At 47.3% G+C, this 22,218-nt stretch overlaps 2 pseudogenes; both read left to right on the top strand.

Moving 5' to 3' along the window:
- Nucleotides 1-22,218, top strand: part of LOC106695191 — a 65,515-nt pseudogene that overhangs the window by 3,135 nt on the left and 40,162 nt on the right.
- Nucleotides 12,190-12,903, top strand: LOC102438086 (annotated as a pseudogene).

Genomic DNA, 22,218 nt, shown 5'->3' with positions numbered 1-22,218 from the left:
GTGGATCAGAGTGATTTGGGTTGATGGAAATGTTGACAGGATACTTTTTAATTTATTTACTTTTCTTTATTTGATCTGCTTGACCAGGAGCGTGAGCGGGAGCGGAAGCAGGGGCGGGGCCAAAGAGCAAAGAAATGTTGACAAGAATACTTACTTTTTTTTCTTTCTTTTTTTTAAAAAAATATATTTTATTGCTTTTTTTACAAAGAGGAAGGGAGAGAGATAGAAAGTTAGAAACATAGATGAGAGAGAAACAGTGATCAGCTGCCTCCTACACACCTCCCACTGGGGATGTGCCCGCAACCAAGGTACACGCCTTTGACCGGAATCAAACCTGGGACCTTTCAGTCCACAGGCTGACACTATCTAATGAGCCAAACCGGTTAGTGCTTTTTTTTCTTTCTTTCTTTCATGTAAAGCCTGCATACAATGATACATTCTTATCATGAATCCACATTTACTATTTTTTTTATCTATCTATCTATCTATCATCTATCTATCTATCTATCTATCTACCTATCTATTTGTATGTACAGCCTGGCTGATCACTGCGTTATACTTTTATGGGTCTCTCAAACAAAACCCTAGAAAACACATTGCAATGCTTACCCTTGCTCCCTTTTACAGCCCCGGAACGTGGTGGGCAGAGCCAGAGACGCACCAATCATCTGGCCTTAGAGCTGAAGCATCGTCACTGGTTGGGGGTCAAGTTTAGTGTGGGGGAACTCATGCTTCAGGCTAGACCCCCCCCACAGGACACGCCCTGCAGGTGGCATTCACCAAAAGCATCTCAAGGAAAGGTTATCTTGAATGTGGCTGCGATGCCTGGTGTGCTTGACTGTCACCTCTAGTGCGGGCTCCTCGGAGCTGGGACCTGTGAAGAGTGTGTGTGTGTGTGGGAGGGGAGGGGTTATTTTATTTTATGTTATTTTATTATTTCTTTGCTCATTTCTCTTCATTCATTGCAATTGGCTCTATTTCTCGGCAATGAATGGTTACAAACATCGGTCCCATTTGTATTTTTTTTATCAGTAGAACTTCTGGATTTTAAGGACTATTTCAGTGCTTATCGTTGCCTGTCACATATCTGCCTGTCCTTTCCATCCATGGCAAATGGATGCCCTCAAGCCTAATGAATTTATTAATAAAAGTTAAAAATGATCTTAACCACGTGCTTCATTTGAAAATGGACATACAACCCTATAGAAGCCCTGTTCACTGTCTCTGCTATCCAGGTTGTCAACTGTCCTTGAATACATCTAGTAGTGATGGTGTGTGGTGTGAGGTAGGGCTTTACCTTCGGCGTGGTCTGGTGTGTGTGTGTGTGTGTGTGTGTGTGTGTGTGTTTATCTTGGTTTTCAACCTCCAATTTATGGAGAGGCTGTTCATTTGTCCTAGGTCAAGAATGCCGGTAACCACACACCTGGGCTCCGGTGGGCCCAGGACAATCCACAAGGAAAAAATCTCCTAGCTTCCCGTCACTCAGCATATATCTTGTTAGCGGACCTTGTGCTCTCTACTGCGCCCATGTGTGTGTCTACAGGAGACACTGGAGAAATAAAAGAAAGGAATTCAAACATTGCACTACAGAGAGCCTTCAACATACAGGACAAGAGAGCAGGAAACTAAAAGAGGAATAGAGGATTCCAAAAAACTCAGAAAGCCATAACATTGCAAGCACACTTAACTGGCCATAATCTATTCAAGATAAATAGATGGGAAGATCCATTTGAAAGACAAACGGAGCCTCTCTGGTGTGGCTCAGTAGGTGAGATGTCATGTCATGCAATGGAAAGCTGAGGGCTCTATTCTGGGTCAAGAGATTCCTGGTCAAGGGCACATACGTGGTTTCACATACCAGGTTCTATCCTGACTCTGGGCAGGGTGCATGTGGGAGGCAACCAATCCAAGTGTCTCTCACATCACTGTTTCTCTCTCTCTCTCTCTCTCTCTCTCTCTCTCTCTCTCTCTCACACACACACACACACATTCTCCTGTTCATGGCTGTGATGCCTGGTATTCATTCCTCAAAAGGAGGGGGCATCAGGGAGCTGTGGCTATGAGAGGGGAGAGACCAGAGACTCAAACACAACGAACGAAGCAGGCCTTGGAGGTCATGGGAGGCAGAGGCTGAAGTTGAGGTGAATAAAATGTGTATGGTTTTGTATATTAGCTCTGAGACCAGGATGCCAGGGGCCACCAGCAGCTGGTGGAGGCAGGCAAGGTGCTCCCCAGAGCCCCCCGATGGGAAGGGGTCTCGGTGGCACCTTGATTTGTGACTCCTGGCACCTGGAATCTCAGAGAATTCCTCTCTGTTCTTGTAACCCACCTCTTTGGTGGCAGAGGGACATGGCGAGTCTAGGAGATGAATAGGATGCCGTCCTTCAGATGTGCCCTATGACGTCTGTTTTTCAAAACCATTGAAGCCAAGGAGGTCAGTTGTACTGTAGGTGTGATCAGAATTTCAGCTGAGCATCAAATATGATCCACAGGCCTGAGCCACCCTGCAAAAAGACACAGTGAATCTCCTAGAGGTGGGTCACTCAGCAGAAATCTCGGTGCCCAACATTGTGCTCCGTGTGTGTGTGTGTGTGTGTGTGTGTGTTGTGTGTGTCTGGTCTGCGGCACTCAGGCTAATTGGAGGATTTCCATTGTGGGATGGCATCTGTGAGCAACCCTCTTCTGCCAACGCCGCGTCCCCCCTCCTGCGCCACACACACACACACACACACACACACACCTGCCTTCTTGCAGACAGCGACCAGGGCTGGAACTTCCCCCAGCCCTGGGGTCTATAAACACCTGGGAGGTCCAGACACCTGGCTCTGTCTTTCCCAGAGAAAGCTGAAGAAGGAGGTGGGGGTGGGGTTGAGGAGGAGGCTTGCATTTGGTGCTCCAGGACCAGTAGAGGGCACCACTGGCCTGCTAAATCAATTCCCGGGCTTGGGTAGAGCTTGGGAGATGGGGCAGGTGCGCAAGAAGGCCACAGGGCTCCATCTCCAGGCCTTGCGGAGAGGCATCACCATTTTCTGGGTTGAAAAGGGGACAATACCTATTTAGACAGGCTCCGGTGGGCCCAGGACAATCCACAAGGAAGAAAGCCACAGTAAATCTCCTAGGAGCGTGTCACTCAGCAGATATCTTGTTAGCGGACCTTGTGCTCCCGTGTGTGTGGGAGGGAGGGTGGAGGAGGGCGACTAGGTGTGTGCGTGTGTGGGTGTGCGTTTGGGAGTGTGTGTGTGTGTGTGCGCGCGCGCTTCTGTGCGTGTACATCCGCAGTCATGCACGGACACTTCTGGCTTTGAATGGTCCTTCGGCATCCATGAGCACCCTTCAGCCCCTGCCTTCTTGAAGACAGAGCCCCCTCGGGTCTAGTTAGAACTGGGGAAGTCCAGTCACCTGACTGCCTTCCCCAGAGGAGGCTGCAGGAGGGGGCGCTTGCATTGACGCTTCTCCACCAGCAAAAGGCGGGACGGGCTCTTTGGCCCAGGCCAGGGCTCCAGTCAACCCAATCTCTGTAATCCACAAAGACTATGTCTGGTTCGGGCTATCTTTTCGACCCTCCCAACCCCTCACCCCCCCACCCCGCCCACTCTCTGGATGGATGGATGGTCAGGCCCTGGCCCAGAGACCAAGTCCGGGCCTGGCCATGTGGGCTTGCCGAAACCTCAGAAAGTTGAAAGACCGGATCAACATGTTTTCTGTGGAGGTTTTTTTATTTTTATTTATTTTAAGGAGTGTTTTTTGTTTTTTCAATATGGAATGACATGGAAGGTGTCATTCCAGGCCCCCAAATCCAAGAATGTGGGGGGAGGAAGCTGACCTGAATCAAGTTCCTCAAGCTGGTTTGCCTCCTCTGTTGGTGTGTGGTGATCTCTTCACACTACAAAACTGTTCACTATTTACTAGGAGCAATGTCAGAGTCATCCTTCAGCACTCCAGCCATGTGTTCCTTATGAGTCTTGAGTCGTCACTTTTTGTGAAGCGGGCAGGCCTTTTCCTTCTCTGGATAGGGGCCACTTTCTTTGGTCTGGATTCCTGCATGGAAGAAATACCCTGTCGCTTCAGATATTCTTCTGAATATCTCGCTGCCATCTCCAATTTTCTCCTCATCCATTGAATCCACAGTGACACTCCTCCACAGTTTCTGAAACTCTTTGTCCACAGAAAATTGACAGCTTTTATCATTGAAGAAAAGAATTTTCTTCTTTTCTGGATGATTTACAAAGAATACCAGGTCCCGTAAAGCCTTCACAGCTTGCTGGGAATTGGGCAGTTCTTCCTCTATGTCTTCTAGAAGAATTCCTCCTAAGCCTTGCTTCTCTTGCTTATCTAAGAGACTAAGCAGAGCCTTCGACTCTTCTACACAATGAAATACTACGCTGCGGGAAAAAAAAAAGAGAGAAGGGATTCTTGCCATTTACAACAGCATGGGTGGAACTGGAGAGCATTATGCAAAGTGAAATTAGCCAGTCAGAGAAAAATGAATACCACGTGATCTCACTCATTTGTGGAATATAGACAACAACATAGACTGATGAACAGGGACAGGTCCATAGACATCTGTACCATCACTCTGTGCTGGGGCCTCAGTAGCATGGCCACCACCAGGCAGTTCAGGGCTATCCCAGTATCTTTATATTTCTATCTATCTATCTATCTATCTATCTAGCTATCTATCCAAAATCATGTTCATGTTCAATTTGTAACAAGGAAATTGGGGGTCACCACAACATGAGGAGCTGTATTAAAGGGTCGCAGCATTAGGAAGGTTGAGACCACTGGTCTAAGGTTTATTTCTACCTCAATTTCTGGCCCCTACCCAGCCTGGCCCTGGTTTGGGCTTGGGCAGGAGGCAAACAACTGATGTGTTTCTCTCACATGGATTTTGTCTGTTTTCCCCTCTCTACCCCACTCTCTAAACATCAGTGTAAAAATTTCCTTGGTTGAGGATTAAAAAAAAAAAAAAACACGAACAAAGGTGGGTCACCAGGTCAGAAGGTCCCATCTTCAAAGTGCATGCAAGTTGCTCCTCTCAGGGGGTCCGGGCTGAATGTTTGAGAGCATCTCCAGGAAGGCCTGCAGGTATGGTGCCTCCACATGCTGGAAGGTGTTCTGGACTCTGCCTAACAGGATGAAGTATTTCATCTCCAGCCAGATGAACCCGAAGTGGTTCTCATCGAACAGGATGAAGACTCCAGGGCAGCGCCTGGGGTAGGCGGAGCCATGTAAGGTAACAATGTGCACGCCATAGTAACACATCCTGCAGGTTGGGGGGAGGGGGGAGGGATAGTTCTGGTCTCTTGAGCGCAAGCCCACAGGCAGAACAAATGGAACAGGCTGCTCCTCCGAAGGTGCAGCCCAGGACTCCCGATGCTGGGCTGTGCAGGGCTCTGCGAGCCATGGCCTTCGCTTTCCTCAGTTCTGTTTTCTTGCTGCTGCTGCTCACGGATCACCTGCTCCTCAATCTCCTGGACCACGTGGGAGAGCTCCTTGAAGTTGTGGAAGGTCTTGCCATCTGGCAGATGTATGCGGCGCATGAGGTGGATCTCTAAAGTCCAGATTAAGTCTCCCATGATCTTTGTGACCCAGGCATACTTCCCATGGAATCTGAGCATGGCAATCATTAGGCCGAAGCCATCGGATTTGCCTAGGAAGAGGCCTGGCCTGAGGAGATCGTCCTGGTGGCTGGGGGAGTGGGGGTTGGAGGTACAGATGGCGGTAGGTCAGGCGGTCATACAGCCGTCTGTCTTCCTGGGACATCTCCAACCATCGTCCTCCCCTAAGGCGCGTTGGTGAATCCTGTCGGGGGTCTCTCTGGATCCACCGGTTGCTGAACCTGTCCTTCTGAATCTGCATGTGTCGGCTATGGGAAAAGCTGTAGAAGTGGTCCATGTACTCCACCATGGCTGATTTCCTTTGCGTCAGGTGAATTCTAAACAAAGGCTCGAATTGCATTGGGCCAGCCACATGGGTGTTAAGGCGAGGCCCATACATCCAACCAGTAATGCATAAGCCATCATCCACCACTACATTCAGCAGTCTTCTATAGCCATAATCTAGCTGCCACAAACCCAAAAGGTTTTTGTATGGGAACATCTTGGCGTAGACTTCTCTATAAGACATACCATCGATCATCTCCGGTTTCTGCAAGTTTTCCTGAACGCCAAACTCCTGGTGACAGCACAGTCTCCAGATGCTGTCGGTGTGCAGGATGTGCCGGAATTTGGTGCAAGCCTGGGCCAGGCTGGCCAGGTCTGTGCCCTGGAGCGAGGCGAAGATCTCCACCAGCATCTCCACAGGCAGGTCCTGCAGGGAGCAGTGCGGGGGCTATATGGGGCTCGCGATTCCTCCACTCCCCGCACAGCACAACGCTGAGGCGTCCGCCTCGAGGTGCTTTTCTGCCGGGGCCGGCTTGCTTTTGGGCGCTGCCTTCTTAGCTGGGCCCTGGCACTCCTGAAGACACTGCTTGCCTTCTGCTGCTGCCATCTCAGCTGGGCGCTGGCGCTTCTGAGGACACCGACATCGCCGAGAAGAGCCCAATCCGCAGAGGCAAGCTCACTCCTCCATGCCTCCACGTGTAACAGCCAACAAAATCCACCTATATCGTATTTAAAAAAGTCTCTTTCACCCCTCCCACTGTGGAGTCGGCTCTCTCACCACAGAAGCTTTGGACTGCAGTGAGGTCTGAGCCAATCAGAAGCCATGCTAGAGCAGCTTGCCCATTGCGGTGGTGTGATTGGTGGATTCCAGCATAAGAGCGTGTCCGTGGCTCCGCCCCTGCCTGCCAGTGCCAAAGGATCTTCAACCCGCACTTGCTGGAAGGAGCAAAACCACTCCCAAATTGCTCTCCTTCCCTCTCGCCCATCCGAGGGTCGGGGGTCGCGGGGGAGGGGGAAGAGGGTTCGGGGTGGCGCCGGGGCGAGAATGGGGCACTGAGGGGCTTGGAAGACTGTCCCCAGTGCGCCCCGGGAGAAGTCACGCAGTCAGGCCCGGGAGGGTTTTGCAAGGCGCCACACCGCGGACAGAAGCGAGCGCATGGGTTCGGCGGCAAAGTCGGCCACCCATCCGACCCGTCTTGAAACACGGACCAAGGAGTCTAACAAGTGCGCAAGTCTGGGGCACACAGGAAAGGTACCGTGGCGCAATGAAGGTGAAGGACCGCCAGGGCCGAGGTGGGATCCCGAGGCCTCTCCAGTCCACCAAGGGCGCACCACCCGCCCGTCTCGCCAGCCTTGCCGGGGAGGTGGAGCATGAGCGCACGTGTTAGGACCCGAAAGATGGTGAACTATGCCTGGGCAGGGCGAAGCCACAGGAAACTCTGGTGGAGGTCCCTAGCGGTCCTGATGTGCAAATCGGTCGTCCGACCTGGGTATAGGGGCGAAAGACTAATCGAACCATCTAGTAGGTGGCTCCCTCCGAAGTTTCCCTCAGGATAGCTGGCGTTCTCGCAAACACAGTTTTATGCGGTAAAGCGAATGATTAGAGGTTCTGAGGCCAAAACGATCTCAACCTATTCTCAAACTTTAAATGGGTAAGAAGCCCGGGTGTGGAATAAGAGTGCATAGTGGGCCACATTTGTTAGGCAGAACTGGCGCTTCTGGATAAACGGAGTGCCGAGGCTCATCAGACCCTAGAAAAAGTGTTGGTTGATAGAGACAGCAGGACGGTGGCCACGGAAGTGGGAATCCGCTAAGGAGTGTGTAACAACTCACCTGCCGAATCAACTAGCCCTGAAAATGAATGGCACTGGAGCGTCGAGCCCATACCCAGCCCTCGCTGGTGATGGGTCAGAGACAGGGGGACTGGAGCAAACTGGGAAGCTCTTTGGCGGCGCCCGGCCCACACCCCCGCGAAGCTACGCCACGACGACTAGGAGGGCCGCTGCGGTGAGCCTTGAAGCCTAGGGCACAGGCCCGGGTGGAGCCGTCGCAGGTGCAGATCTTGGTGGTAGTAGCAAATATTCAAACGAGATCTTTGAAGGCCGAAGTGGAAAAGGATTCCATGTGAACAGCAGTTGAACATGGGTCAGTCGGTCCTGATAGATGGGCGAGCGCCGTTCCGAAGGGATGGGCGATGGCCCCCGTTGCCCTCAGCCGATCTAAAGCGAGTCGGGTTCAGATCCCCGAGTCCGGAGTAGCGGAGACGGGTGCCACGAGGCGTCCAGTGCGGTAACACAACCGATCCCGGAGAAGCCGGTGTGAGCCTCGAAGAGAGTTCTCTTTTCTTTGTGAAGTCCAGGGCGCCCTGGAATGGGTTCGCCCCGAAAGAGGGTCCCGTGCCTTGGAAAGCGTCGCGGTTCCAGTGGCGTCTGGTGAGCTCGCGCTGGCCCTTGAAAATCGGGGGAAGAGGTTGTAAATCTCGAGCCTGGCCATACTCATATGCTCCAGGGGTGGGATGGGGGTTTCAGGACGGCGCCGGGGGCGGGGAGGGGGTCGGTGAGGACTTGGCTGCGTGGTGACCCAGGCTGTGGTGCCAGGTAAGGGGGGAGGTCTCCCGCGGGGCCCTGGGGCAGAAACACATGAGCGGGGTTTGGCCAGGGGAGGGGGGAAGCAGCGGCGACAGCGACTCCTGGCGGGAGCCTGGCCCTTCCCATGGATCACCCCAGCTATGGCAGGAATCGCAGCCGCCTGCTGGGAACCATTCAGGTGGCCGGTCATGCCCGGGGTTGCATTGGGGCTCCCTGCATTGCTGCTCCTGGCCGCGCACGCACCCGCGCACAGGTCTTCCCCTGGACTGGACCGCCCCTGGGGCCGGGGTTCCGAGAGGCCCCTTGCCCTGGCTGACACCTAGCAGCCAGCTTCGAGCTGGTGCGGACCAGGGGAATCTGACTGTTTAATTCCAACAAAGCATCTCGAAGGCACGCAGCGGGTGTTGATGCGACGTGATTTCTGCCCAGTGCTCTGAATGTCAAAGTGAAGAAATTCAATGAAGCGCGGGTCAAGGGCGGCAGCAACTATGACTCTCTTAAGGTAGCCAAATTGCTGGTCATCTAATTAGTGAGGCGCATGAATGGATGAACGAGATTCCCACTGTCCCTACCTCCTATCCAGCCAAAGCACAGCCAAGGGATTGGTCTTGGCGGAATCAGCAGGGAAAGAAGACCCTGTTGAGCTTGACTCTAGTCTGGCACGGTGAAGAGACATGAGAGGTGTAGAATAAGTGGGAGGCCCACGGCACCCATTTCCTGAGTCTCCGCCAGGGGCGTGGAGTGAGTGGGGATGCGGGCCTTGAGGGCCGCAGGTGAAATACCACTACTCTGATCGTTTTTTTTACTGACCCAGTGAGGCAGGGGGTGGGGGGTGGGTGGGGGTGGTGGGGGGAAGTCCCCCAGATGGCAGGGCTCAGGAGGGGGGAAGAACCCATCCCGCCCTCTGCTGGTCGAGAAGTGCTAATGCAAGCCACCCTCCAAAACCATACACATTTTATTCACATCAACTTCAGCCTTTGCCTCCCATGACCTCCAAGGCCAGCACAAATACCTCACTATGAAGACCTGAGCATTGCTTTCATTTCATAGAGTGCCTTACACGGATATGTTTTTTTTGCACAAAATCCACTACATGCGCTGCACCCACAGGGACCCATGCTAACCTTCTGTGCATCGTGTTTCAACTTTTCCAAGTGTGCTGCCTAAGCGATCACGCTGCTTCCCTCTGCCCGCCAAGTACTTAAGGCAAGGTGATCTCACTGCTTTTCAGTTATGGTGACTGGGTCGTGTCTTTTTGGCAGTGGCCTCAGAATGGTGAGGGGAATTTGATGCCACAGGATCCTCTCCCGAGGCTTGCGTGTTGGTCTCGGTGATAGCTAGGCTGCTGAGACTGAGCTGCCGGGTTCACCTGTTCCTGTGGGACATGCAAATGAGCGCGGTGCACCTTGGGTAATGAGCGGAGGCGGGGCTGAGAGTCTCCAGGTGGTGGCGCTGTTGGGCGGAGCAGGCGAGCAGGAGGGAGTACCGCCCACACCTCTTCAGGGGTGTGCACGCAGTGCTTTTGAGGGCCGGGCCAGCGGGAGAGCCTGCATCTTGGAGGCGTCTGCAGTGCTGTGCAGGGCGGTGCGGGGCGGGAGGGCTGGGCCGGGACAACGCCATACATCCAAACACGTTGTTTCCTTCTTAAGTATCCTCTGATGAGTATCTGGGAAAAAAAAAAAAAAAAAGTACTTCCTCAGCCATTATCACTCCTGGAAAAGTGAACGTAATTCCTGATTATCACCTAATAGTCACTGTACATTCAAATTTCTTTGTTTCAAAGATGCCTTTTGTTGTTGGTTTTAAGAAGACCCAAGCCAAGTCCCGTTGACTGCATTGCATGTGGTTACTTCGTCCTTTAGGTCTCTCATTCTCCAACCGCACACCTTCCCCACATCTCTTCCTGCCCTCGTCGGGAAGCTGGATACAGTGGGGCCTTGACTCAGGAGTTTAAGTAGTTCCGGGACAGAGCTCATAACTCAAATTCCTCTTATGTCAAATCATTAAAGTGAATGGGTGAGACACGTGATGCTGGGCTGATGTTGTGGCATTCACTGTGATCTTGGCTAGGACAACCAGTGGTGGGGTATCTGAAGCTGGCTTACATCCCCAATTTTATCTCACAACTCAAAGAAAATAGCCGGCTGAGAGAGGCTCCTATCACGAAAAACTCGTTATTTGGGTCACTTGTAAGTCTAGGCCCCACTGTATTTGCCCCGTGGGGTGTCTCAGTTCTTGCATTTGGCACATTTCTCACTGATCATGTCGTTTAACTTCTCTATCTTCCATGTTCCGTGGGTATTTTCTGAATGTTGTCTCATCGGGCTATGCACTAATTGAAAGCCCCATCTAGGAATTATTATGACAGCATGTTATAGTAAAAAGTTTATTTAGTATAAGATAGTATAATCAAATTTCATTTTTTTAGTAGAGTGAATTTTAAACTTTTCTTCGAAGAGGAACTGTGTGTGTGTGTGTGTGTGTGTGTGTGTGTGTCTGAGACCCCAATAAGTAACTTGTAACGATCAGCATGTTAACTCCTGACAAATAACTTGTAACTACTGACCAACAACTCCCTGCATGTTAACTCCTGATACCTCTGCTCGTGTATCCTGATAAGCGCAGAAGGCCACTGGAGCACACTGATATGAGACATGGAAGAAGCCCACCCATGGGGCATAAAAGAAGGACCCTCACAGCAGCAGTCAGACCTCTGTCTCACCTCCACAGACAAGCAGTCTTCCCGGCCCTGGGGCAGTGGGTGTCCACCCGGGGCCAAAGAGCCGTCACTCCCTCTGCTGGTCCAGAAGCGCCAATGCAAGCCTTCTCCCCTAAACTTGGTGCCCAACCAGGTGACGCATTCGTCCTGGTGCGCTGATTGGTCAAGCCGGTGGCTGATTTGGCTCCTCCCACCACGCTCTAGGGCTATAAAAGAAAGCAGCGTCTTCTTTGCAGAGCTTTTCTCAGTCCCTAGGCTTGTGGTCACGGTCGTCGTCGTCCTCGTTCTCCAAGGGAGCATTCAGGGGAGAGATCTCGACAAGACCCGGTCCCGGGACTGAGAAGCCACCGAAGCACCTGGCTAGCACCTGGCTAGGCTGCTGATCCACGGAATGCTGTCTCCGTGTGGTTTCTTCTTAGGCGACTCCAGCCACACCTTTGGGAACACCTGGAACTGCTGCCGCTGGACCCCGCCATCTCGGGAGCCACAAGGGGCGGAACAGAAAGGAAGAACTGGTCTTCGCAGTTTCCTGGCCTGTTCTTGCCCTTCTGAGACTAGAGGCGAAGGGCGGAAGGTAAGAGAAGCGCAGAGCACTTGGGTGGGGCAGCGTCTGGGAGCCTCGGCAGCGGTGACAGACCACCAAGGGCCCCGGACGCGCCCCCCCTCCCCTCCCGCGGGGCCTGGGTGGTGAGGCCATGCCCAGAGCCTGGTGAAGGCCCGCTGCCGGCTTCGTGGTGATGCAGTGCCGCTTGGCAGAGCCCCTGGCCCTGCCACCCTGATCCGCCCTCCTGCCCCTGAAGTGATTCCCCGCTCGGGGTCTGGACTGCGGTTCTCACGCTCCTGCTGTGGGAAGGGGGTGTTGAACCCGAGGCCTGCAGTCCTTCGGTGTTTTGCAGGTGTTCTGTTTACGGACATATTCTGCTCTTAAGTTGACAACTAGACATACCTTGAGCGTGTCCACGTCTCCATGCCCGACCTTCCTTAGGAGTCCTTTGGCACCATGGCCTGTGTGCATTATAAATTCGCTTCCAAACTCAACTTTGCCATCGCCACCTTTGATGGGCGGCACATCTCCCTCGGCGACCTAAAGAAGCAGATTATGGGGACAGAGAAGCTGAAAGCTGCCAAGTGTGACCTGCAGATCACCAACGCGCAGACCAAGGAAGAATACACCGATGACAATGCTCTGATTCCTAAGAACGTATCTGTCATTGTTAGAAGAATTCCTATTGGAGCTGTGAAATCTACAAGCAAGGCGGACGCTATACGTCGAACTGAACCAGTGATGGGCACTTCAACGGTCAATGATGACTCTTCTGCATCTCTGTTTCTGGCCCAGCTCACAAAGACTGCCAATCTGGCTGAAGCCAATGCTTCTGAAGAAGATAAAATTAAAGCCATGATGTCGCAATCTGGCCATGCATACGGCCCCGTCAATTACATGAAGAAGCCTCTAGGTCCACCACTTCCATCTTATACCTGTTTCCACTGTGGTAGACCCAGCACCATTGATTAGCAGTGACATCTTGATACATAATAGGTTGTTCTACTGGGACCTCCTTTTTATATCCCCAATGCACTTCAGCAGCTGACACTGTATCTGTATTCAAATTTAAAAAATTTAAAGTAAATAGAGCTCTTAATAATCTTCGTCGGGGAGTCTGGCCTGTTACCAGCTCTCCTCCCCCTTTTTCTTTTTGCAGCATTTCCTTAAGGTTTCGGTTCTGCCATTCAATAATTGCTTGACCTGCACTGTTTCCAGGAATTCCTGTAATATGTTTAATATAAAATTGTTGAAAAAAATGTTGACACTTACCTGATAAATATGCTTTGCCATTGTCAGTTTTAATGGCTCGGGGCTTGCCCATTACAGCAAAGGCTTCTAAGAAATGTGTTATAACAGCATCAGCTTTCTCAGAGGACATCGCTGATGCCTACAAGAAATGAGAATAAGTATCAATAGAATGGTGAACAAATTTAAGCTTGCCAAATTCTGGCACCTGAGTGACATTCATTTGCCAAAGGGCATTAACAGTTTTTCCTCTGGGATTAACCCCCATGGGTAAGCGTGCAGTGTGGAATGGCTGACAGTGAGGGAAAGTTTTTAAAATATTTTTAGCCTGTCTCCAAGTAATATGATGCTTTTCCTTCAATGCTCTAGCATTGGAATGATGCATATTATGCTCTCTTTGAGTGGAGGTTACTGTACTAAACAATTGATCAATGTTAATATTCCCAGTAGATAAAGGTCTAATAAAGAATGAGCGTGAATGTGTGTTATTTAGATAGGATCATGCCGGAGGCGCAAGAGCATTTGAAGCTGTAGAAATAATTCATGCAAATCAGACCCATTATTAAAGATAGTAGCCATTTCAATGTGTTGTACAGTAAACTCCATATATTGAGAGTCAGTGATAATGTTAAGAGACATAGAGTCTTTATCTTGTAGTAACATGACAACTGCAAACAATTCTGCCTTTTGTACTGATTGGTAAGGAGATTGCACTACTTTATTTTCTTTAAAATTATTGTATCCAGCCATTCCTTGTTTGTTTGCATCAGTAAAATAAGTTTCTGCTCTAGATAGGGGGGTAGGAGAAATTATTTTGGCAAAATCCATTGAGTCTTTTTCAAAATCTGAATTCTTTTGTCTTTAGGATAAATATTATGAATTTTTCCCATAAAATTACTAAAGGCTCTCTGCCAATCATCTGATAATTGCCAATGAATTTTTTTGAACTATATTTATTTATTTATTTATTTATTTTTTTCGCTAAAAGTATTACAAAGGGTATTACATAAGTGTTCTTCCCCCCCACCCCCCGGTCCTTGACAAACCCCTGCCCTCCCTTACCCCCCAGTGTCTTATGTCCATTAGTTATGCTTATATGTATGCATACAAGTCCTTCAGTTGATCTCTTACTCCCCTCCCTCCTGTCCCCCAACCCTCCCTGGCCTTCCCACTGCAGTTTGACAATCAGTTTGAGGCAGCTCTGCCTCTGTATCTATTATTGTTCAAAAGTTTGTAATGGTCTTTATTATCCATGAATGAGTGAGATCATGTGGTATTTTTTCTTCATTGACTGGCTTGTTTCACTTAGCATAATGCTCTCCAGTTCCATCCATGCTGTTGCAAATGGTAAGAGTTCCTTCTTTTTTACAGCAGCATAGTATTCCATCATGTAGATGTACCAGAGTTTTCTAATCCATTCATATACTGATGGGCACTTAGGCTGTTTCCAGATCTTAGCTATGGTGAATTGTGCTGCTATGAACATAGGGGTGCATATATCCTTTCTGATTGGTGTTTCTGGTTTCTTGGGATATATTCCTAGAAGTGGGATCACAGGGTCAAATGGGAGTTCCATTTCCAATTTTTTGAGGAAACTCCATACTGTCTTCCATAGTGGCTGCACCAGTCTGCATTCCCACCAGCAGTGCACAAGTGTTCCTTTTTCTCCACATCCTCTCCAGCACTTGTCGTTTGTTGATTTGTTGATGATGGCCATTCTGACAGGTGTGAGATGGTACCTCATTGTTGTTTTGATTTGCATCTCTCAGATTAGTGACTTTGAGCATGTTTTCATATGCCTCTTGGCTTTCTGAATGTCCTCTTTTGAAAGGTGTCTATTTAGATCCTTTGCCCATTTTTTGATTGGATTGTTTATCTTCTTTTTGTTAAGTTGTATGAGTTCCCTATAAATTTTGGAGATTAGGCCCTTATCAGATATGACGTTGGCAAATATGTTTTCCCACGAAGTGGGGCCAATGAATTTCTTGTTGTTGATTACTAGAGGGTATTATTATTTCATCTGGATCTTGTCCACATAATTGTCACAAACGGATTCTTGCCTTTTCTATTAAAATGCAAATTTTCTGTAAATATGTAGATAATTTTTTACTGGATTTATTAGGTAAAAATACCCATTCAATTATGTTAGTATCCTGCATAAGAATTCCCGTTGGAGAATGTGTAGTATGAATAATTAAAACCTTAAGATTCTGTAATGATTTTATATGATCTAACTGTGCTGCTTGAATTTGTTGTTTAATTAATTGTAATTGGGCTTCTGCCTCAGGAGTCAATTGTCTAGGACTATTGAGATCTGAAGATCCTTCTAATGTTTGGAATAGATTAGTTAATTGATAGGTAGGGATTCCAATAGATGGTCGAAGCCAATTTATATCCCCTAACAGTTTCTGAAAATCATTTAAGGTGTTGAGACAATCCCGTCTAATATGAACCTTTTGAGGTTGAATAATGCTTGCTGAAATTTTCTGTCCTAGATATAACTAGGGCTCTGTTTGCTGAATTTTTTCTTCTGCTATTTGGAGTCCATACTCCTTAAACAATTTTCTGGCCTCCTGTAACATATTATCGACCTCAAGTTTTTCTTTATGTGCTAATAAGATATCATCCATATAATGATAACAAATGCCTGTAGCAAACATCTGCTTTAATATTTGTAAAGGTTGATGAACATAAGCTTGACACATAGTAGGACTATTTAACATACCCTGGGGGAGGACTCGCCATTGATATCTCTGATTAGGTTGGCTGTTATTTAATGAAGGGACCGTGAAAGCTAATTTGTCACAATCCTGAGGTTGTAAAGGGATTGTATAAAAACAGTCTTTCAAAGCAATAATCACTAGATGCCAATTTTTAGGAATTAATGCTGGATTTGGAACTCCAGGTTGTAAAGGTCCCATAGGCTCAATAATCTCATTAATCCATCTTAAATCAGTTAACATTTTACCCGATTTTTTTCTTTATAACAAAGGATAGGGGAATTCCATGGACTAGAGCTAGTTTGTATATGCCCTAGTTGTAAATGTTCTTTCATAATAATTTGGAGCGCTTCTAACTTCTCTCTTGTTAGGGGCTACTGCTCTACCCATACTGGTTTAGTTGTTTTCCATTTTAAAGGCAGGGCAAAGTGCTTTGGAGTGTCCCCCTTTATAAATTTTGGTCCAGAACACTGGTGCTATCACCAGCTTGATAACTCATTTGTCTATGGCCTTTCTGTAAAGAAGGTATAGTAATTGTAGCCCCCCATTGTTGTAAAAGATCTCTTCCCCACAAAGATAGTGCAATGGAGGCAACATATGGCTGTATTTTGCCCTTTTGTTCTTCAGGCCCCTGACATTCAAGTTTATTAGAGCTTTGTAAAATTTCAGTGAGGGTCCCTAAATCTGTAAAGGTCACATTTATCTTGTGTACCGGCCAATATTGAGGCCAGTGCAAAGTAGAAACTATAGTTACATCAGCTCCAGAATCTACCAGGCCGGTAATTTTTATTCCCTCCAGGAATATTACTGTAAGTTGAGGTCTTTGGTCTCCTAAGACTGTATGCCAAAAGACCTTTCTTCCCGTGCTACCAAATCCTCCAGTTTGCTTAACTGGTGCTGTATGCCCTATTTGTTTATAGGGAAGTAATAGTAACTGTGCCATTTTTTCTCCAGACTTTATATTTATAATACTAGAAGCAGACATTTTAACTAAGATTCCTCCTTCATAATCTGCATCAATAACTCCGGGAGCATGTTTAACTTTCCCTTGTGGGACCCTTGTCTTCAGACAATCCCTTTTCATATGTCCCACTTTCCCACATCCATAACATTTAACAGGATGGGAATTGCAGTTTTTAATACATCAGCTAGAAAATTAGCATTGTCATTATCATTAATCATTTATATAAGATTTTAATAAGATTATTATTATTATTATTATTATCATATTATCATTTGTATAACTTTAGAAAATGATTGGGCTGGGGTGCCGGCCTCCTCCATTTTTGACCAGGCCTTTAAGAAACAAGCTTTAATCTGTGCAATAACTGCATTCTCTAACAGCACCTGTTGCTGTAAGCTACTATGTGTCCCAGTTCCTGTTAACTGGTCAAAGTTAGATCTGGGGATTTTGCTGGGCGTTAATCATCGCCACTCTCCTGGCTTCTTCCCAGCACCAGGATTTAAATTGCAGATATTGCCCTGGGGATAATACTGCCTTAGCTATAGCATTCCAATCATAAGGAATTAATTTATAACCTGTATAATTTAATTCTGTATTAATTAATATATAAAATTAATAACACATATAATGATATATAATAATATTATAATTAACAATATATATAACCCTTGAGGGTATTGAGCATTAGCAGCTCTTTGTGTCCTCAGGAGGGGGGTGCAGGCTCAGCTGCTAATGCCGGATTAATGGCTAGTGCTGCTTTCCTTTCACTTTTCGGCAGCAGTGCAGCCAACTCCTGAGGGCTTTTATTCTCTTTCTTTTCCTTACTACTGTAAGTAATAACTCTTTTAGACTCCACAACAGCTCCTTCATCTCCGTTTCCCTTCTCGCCACCCTTCTTTTCCTTAACTTAGCGCGAGAGCAAAAGTCATCATCCATCTCAGTGGAAGATGAATCATCCAGCTCTGAATCGCTGGCTGAGGCTATTCTTTCATAACCTCCTAATTCATTCTGACAACTAGTTTTCTGTCCCTTTATTGACTCCCTCGGTTCATTGACTGCAACCGGAGTGGCTCAGGGGGTTGTAATTTCTCAGGAGAGAGAGGCTCAGGACTTAAACACCCAGCTCCTGGTGCAGCACTTCTCGACCTCAAGGGAATTTTTTCATAATCTTCATAATACGACTGAAAAGGCTGTAAAGCTAGTGTTACTAAATTAAAAATATCCCATACATCAGCCTCTATAGCATTTCCCTGTTGATGAGCCCGCCTTAATGACTTTCCAACTTGTTTCCACAACTTAAGATTTAACTGCTGTTTTCCTTCTGGGTGAAACCAATAACAGCGTGCTGGACTGCCTTAAACAATTTTTTAAGAGCCTCATCATTCACTTTTACCCCTGAGCTCTTCAATAATGATCGCAAGACAGAGATATATTGACTCTGCAATGACGGGTTATTCCCCATCACTCTGCTTCTATTGCCGAAAGTTCCGTGTATTCTGCGCTGGCATCTCCCTTTCGGTCCTGCCCAATCCTCAATCACTCACCTTTAGATCCCTGTTCTAGGCACCAGATATTGATGTTATTTGTGAACTGTGACGCTGAGATGAGTTTGGCGTGCAGGATGAAATTTAGAGAAGCAGAGGGCTACTGCTCGCTCAGGCATGTAGCAAAAGCCCCCAAAGCCCTCATGGCTTTTATTCAGGGAGTACAGCAAATAACAATGGAGTACAGCAAGTGACAATGATTAACACGCATGCTTATGAGATCATCAGAGCTAAGTTATACATTTAACTATTAATTTCCTATGTTATACAAAGACTATTTCCACCTGTAGCAGTGCACCCTCCCTCGCTTTCCATGCCCTTATGGACTACTTATCACCTCAAGGAAAGTTCTGTCACTAAACAATATGTCTTGCTTGCAAGACTTTGTTCTGACGTTGCCTGCTTGCAGGCTCCCGCCTTTTCCTGGCAGACCTCCTCTTCTAGTTAACTTCATTCCGCTTAACCGCTACAGTCAGGATCCGCAAAGTGCACTCACTGCCTGACTTCTGATTTTGTAGACTATAAGAAAAACAAAGAGAATTACAATGACAGCAATAGTCCGATCAGGTGGCAACTGATTCTAGGAAACCATGTGGTTCCACTCCAAATGTTCCTTTACCGTGTTTCAAGCAACAATCTGTGTTTCATGTTTGTTGATAGCAAGTAAGGACCCTCTAATTTGCCTTTTAACATGTTTATTTCTTCAGTAAGGTTCTCATGAAAAACTCCCCACAGATGCTTTTTAACATCAATCCACTGATGGTGACGACTGTTCCAGTTTAAAGGGGAGACACATATGTGCTTGTGCTCCCAATCACAATCAAGCACTTGCTTGTATGCTATAGCGCCCTGCCTTTCCCCCAGATATTCAATGGCTGCCTCTGTTGCCTGTAGTCTAGCTAATATTTTTTTTATCTATGTGCTGTTGTATAGTGAATTCCCTAGTTACATTATATGCCATATTGTCTACAAATGTGGTAGTCTGCACAGACTCAGAAAGGGCCGCCATGGCGATGCTGGTGGTAGTAAGAATAACAACAGCTGAGATAATGGCTGCAATGAGCATTCCCAAAAACCTTTTCGGCAATAATTGACTCAATGCTCTTTCTAAGACTTTGGTAGCTGCTGAGCCTTGCCATTTCCTAGTGAGATTAACAAGTAGTATGATTTCTGCTTGTTTCCTAAGTATCATAATAGTGCTGATGGTCAATGAAGTAATATTCTGGGTGGTAATACAGGATGCAAAATAAGCTCCTTCTCCAACCTGTACCAGAAAAGATGAGCGATGGTTTATTAGTCTATTGGAGCCCATAACAAACATAGGGGTGAGTGGTGCAACTCAAGCTATTGTCAGTAAGATTATTAGTAAAAGTTATACTATAGTGGCCAGAGGAGTTCTGGCAGTCACCATGTCACAATTTCAAAGGGCTGAAAACATGGCCTAATTTCCATAAAGTTTCCTGACCTGGCAAGCCTAGTACTTGAGGTCTTGGGTAACTCATCCCTCCCTCAGTCCAAACCTCAGGCATGCCTGCTGAACTGATGTAACTAGCATTAGACATACGGTGAACCAGAATGTCAATACAGTTGGCTTGCAAGTGACCATGTGGGCCCCAATCTATAATCTGTTGGTCCCCTTGGACCGTCAAATGGGCATGATTTCCTTGACAAACTTCCCAATGGAATGCCTCAGCAGAGGGGTCCCACCATTTATTTTGCTTTCACGGAGGTATGGGAGGCACAGTAGCATTAATCAGATTACCGCAGGCCAGACTGCCTGCTAAGAGAAAGGTTAGCTGGGCTTTAATCTGATCAGGTTTAGGAGTGACATGTAACCAAATCTGATTATGAGCCCGCATACAGTACAGAGAGGAATTGGAGGAGGTAACACATAAGGGTGGTAAACTCGAATGGAAAGAGGTATTTTGGGGACTGGTGTCCAAGGTGTCCCATGCTTAAGACTGCCTATTGGTGGCAAGTCTACTCCCCCTAAGAGGGATGTTAGGTTGTTAGACACAGGAGAAGGGGGGTCCCCCCAAGTGAGGGGTCTAAATAAAGGTGGGTCTATAGCTTGGGTCCAATATAAGGTGGCAGATGCTGGTGCCCAAAACCAATCAAGAATGCCAAACCATACCACACAGGAGTTGAGGTGAATCAAGTAAGTCATAGCAAGAAAAAGGTTATCTGTGGTGTGTGGAGCATGAGTATCTTCCAGCAGTTGTTCAGCCTCTGCCATCAGCTTCTTTATCATTTCCCAGGTTATTCCGGGGGCCGTCTGGGTCATCTGAAGGTGTGTCATTTGGGGCTGTGGAGTCCCCAGGCCCAGATTCTTCATTTCTGGGAGAGGATTGGTCCCGTGCCATGCCATGATAGGGTTTAATCCGATGAGTTGGAATCCACAGCGGCCCTGTGGGGGGTAGAAACACATGCATATCCTCTCCCCCATGTGAATAATTCATTGGTTCCTTTACAGTTATTAGTGTCCACATCTCAGCACAAGACCTATGGTTTCTGAGCTGGTCCTAAAGAAGTAAAGTGACACTTTATGGGGGATAGAAAGCAATTATTCAAATTCAAAAAATTAAGGGTAAAGAGTGCATTGGATAGCATCATAGCTGGATCCTTGAGTCCAATATTCCCCTTTTTTGTTTTGCTAGCATGCTCTTTAAGGTGGAATGGGCAAGCTCGACAATGGCCTGCCCTGTGGATTATAAGGGATTCCTGTGGAATGGTGGATGGACAGATTCCTGCAAAAAGTGGCAAAGGCATGGCTGCTATAAGCAGGCCCACTGTCAGTTTTTATTTTGGTTGGTATTCCTAAAATGGCAAATGTAACAGATGTTTAATATCATAGTGTGTGGATTCACCGGGAAAAGCATGAGCACTGATTCTACCAGAAGTGTCTATAGTTACATGTACATACTGGAGTTTCCCAAAAGAAGCAATGTGAGTGACATCTGTTTGCCAAAGGTCATTGGCCTGTAGGCCCCCAGGATTAATTGCCATGGAGGGTGGTGAGGTGCTTGTCATTTGACTATCAGGACATTTTAAAATAATTTGTTTAGCTATCTCTTGGGTTCCTTAAATTCCTTGTGTAATTGTCTCCAATTTTGATGGAATCATTCATGGGGTTGATTGGGCTTCCATTAAGGTAGCTGTCATTACTAAGTTGTCTACTTGTTCATTGGCCTATACTAATGGTCCAGGAAGGCAACTGTGAGACCTGATATGAGATATAAAAAGAGGATGTGATCGACCATCTAGTAAGGCCTGGAGGCAAAGGAACTGTGCTAAGAGGGATGGCTCTAATGTAGGCTTAATAAGTGAGGTTTCTAAATTTTGTAAAATATAAACAGAGTAAGCAGAATCACTAACAATGTTCAGGGGTTGGGAGGGAAATGTTTCTAGTCCTAAAACCAGTGCCCCAGTTTCAGCTCGCTGAGTTGATGTGAAGCCCTCAGGCTAATGGCACCATCAGGTGGCCAGTGAATGGCCGTTTTCCTGTTTCTCCTGAGCCATCAGTGAACACGGTGAGTGTCCCTGGGATAGGGTTATGTAAATTCTTTTTTTTTTTGTTAACAATTTATGATAATTTTATTTATTTATTTTTAAAATATATTTCTTTATTGATTTCATAGAGGAAGGGAGGAGGAGAGAGAGAGATAGAAACATCAATGATGAGAGAGAATTATTGATCGGCTGTCTCTTGCACACCTCCTACTGGGGATCTAGCCCACAACCCAGCCATGTGCCTTTGGCCAGAATCGAACCTGGGACCCATCGGTCCACAGGCTACCCTCTATCCACTGAGCCAACCCAGCTAGGGCATGTACATTCTTAGTGTAATAAAGTAACTTAGTGTGTGACAAAAAAATGTCTTAGCACAGAGAGAATGCTCTACCTGCCCTAAGAAGTCAGCTAGGACAATTTGTAAATCTATGGAAGTGGAAACTGCTTTCTCAAATTGAGTCTTGGTTAGTGGGATGCGAATGACTTAAGGATCATGTCC

This window comes from Myotis lucifugus, unplaced genomic scaffold (assembly GCF_000147115.1).
Source record: "Myotis lucifugus unplaced genomic scaffold, Myoluc2.0 scaffold_933, whole genome shotgun sequence".
Taxonomy (NCBI): domain Eukaryota; kingdom Metazoa; phylum Chordata; class Mammalia; order Chiroptera; family Vespertilionidae; genus Myotis; species Myotis lucifugus.
Note: the sequence above shows the minus strand (reverse complement) of the source record. Positions and strands in the feature narration are given on the sequence as shown.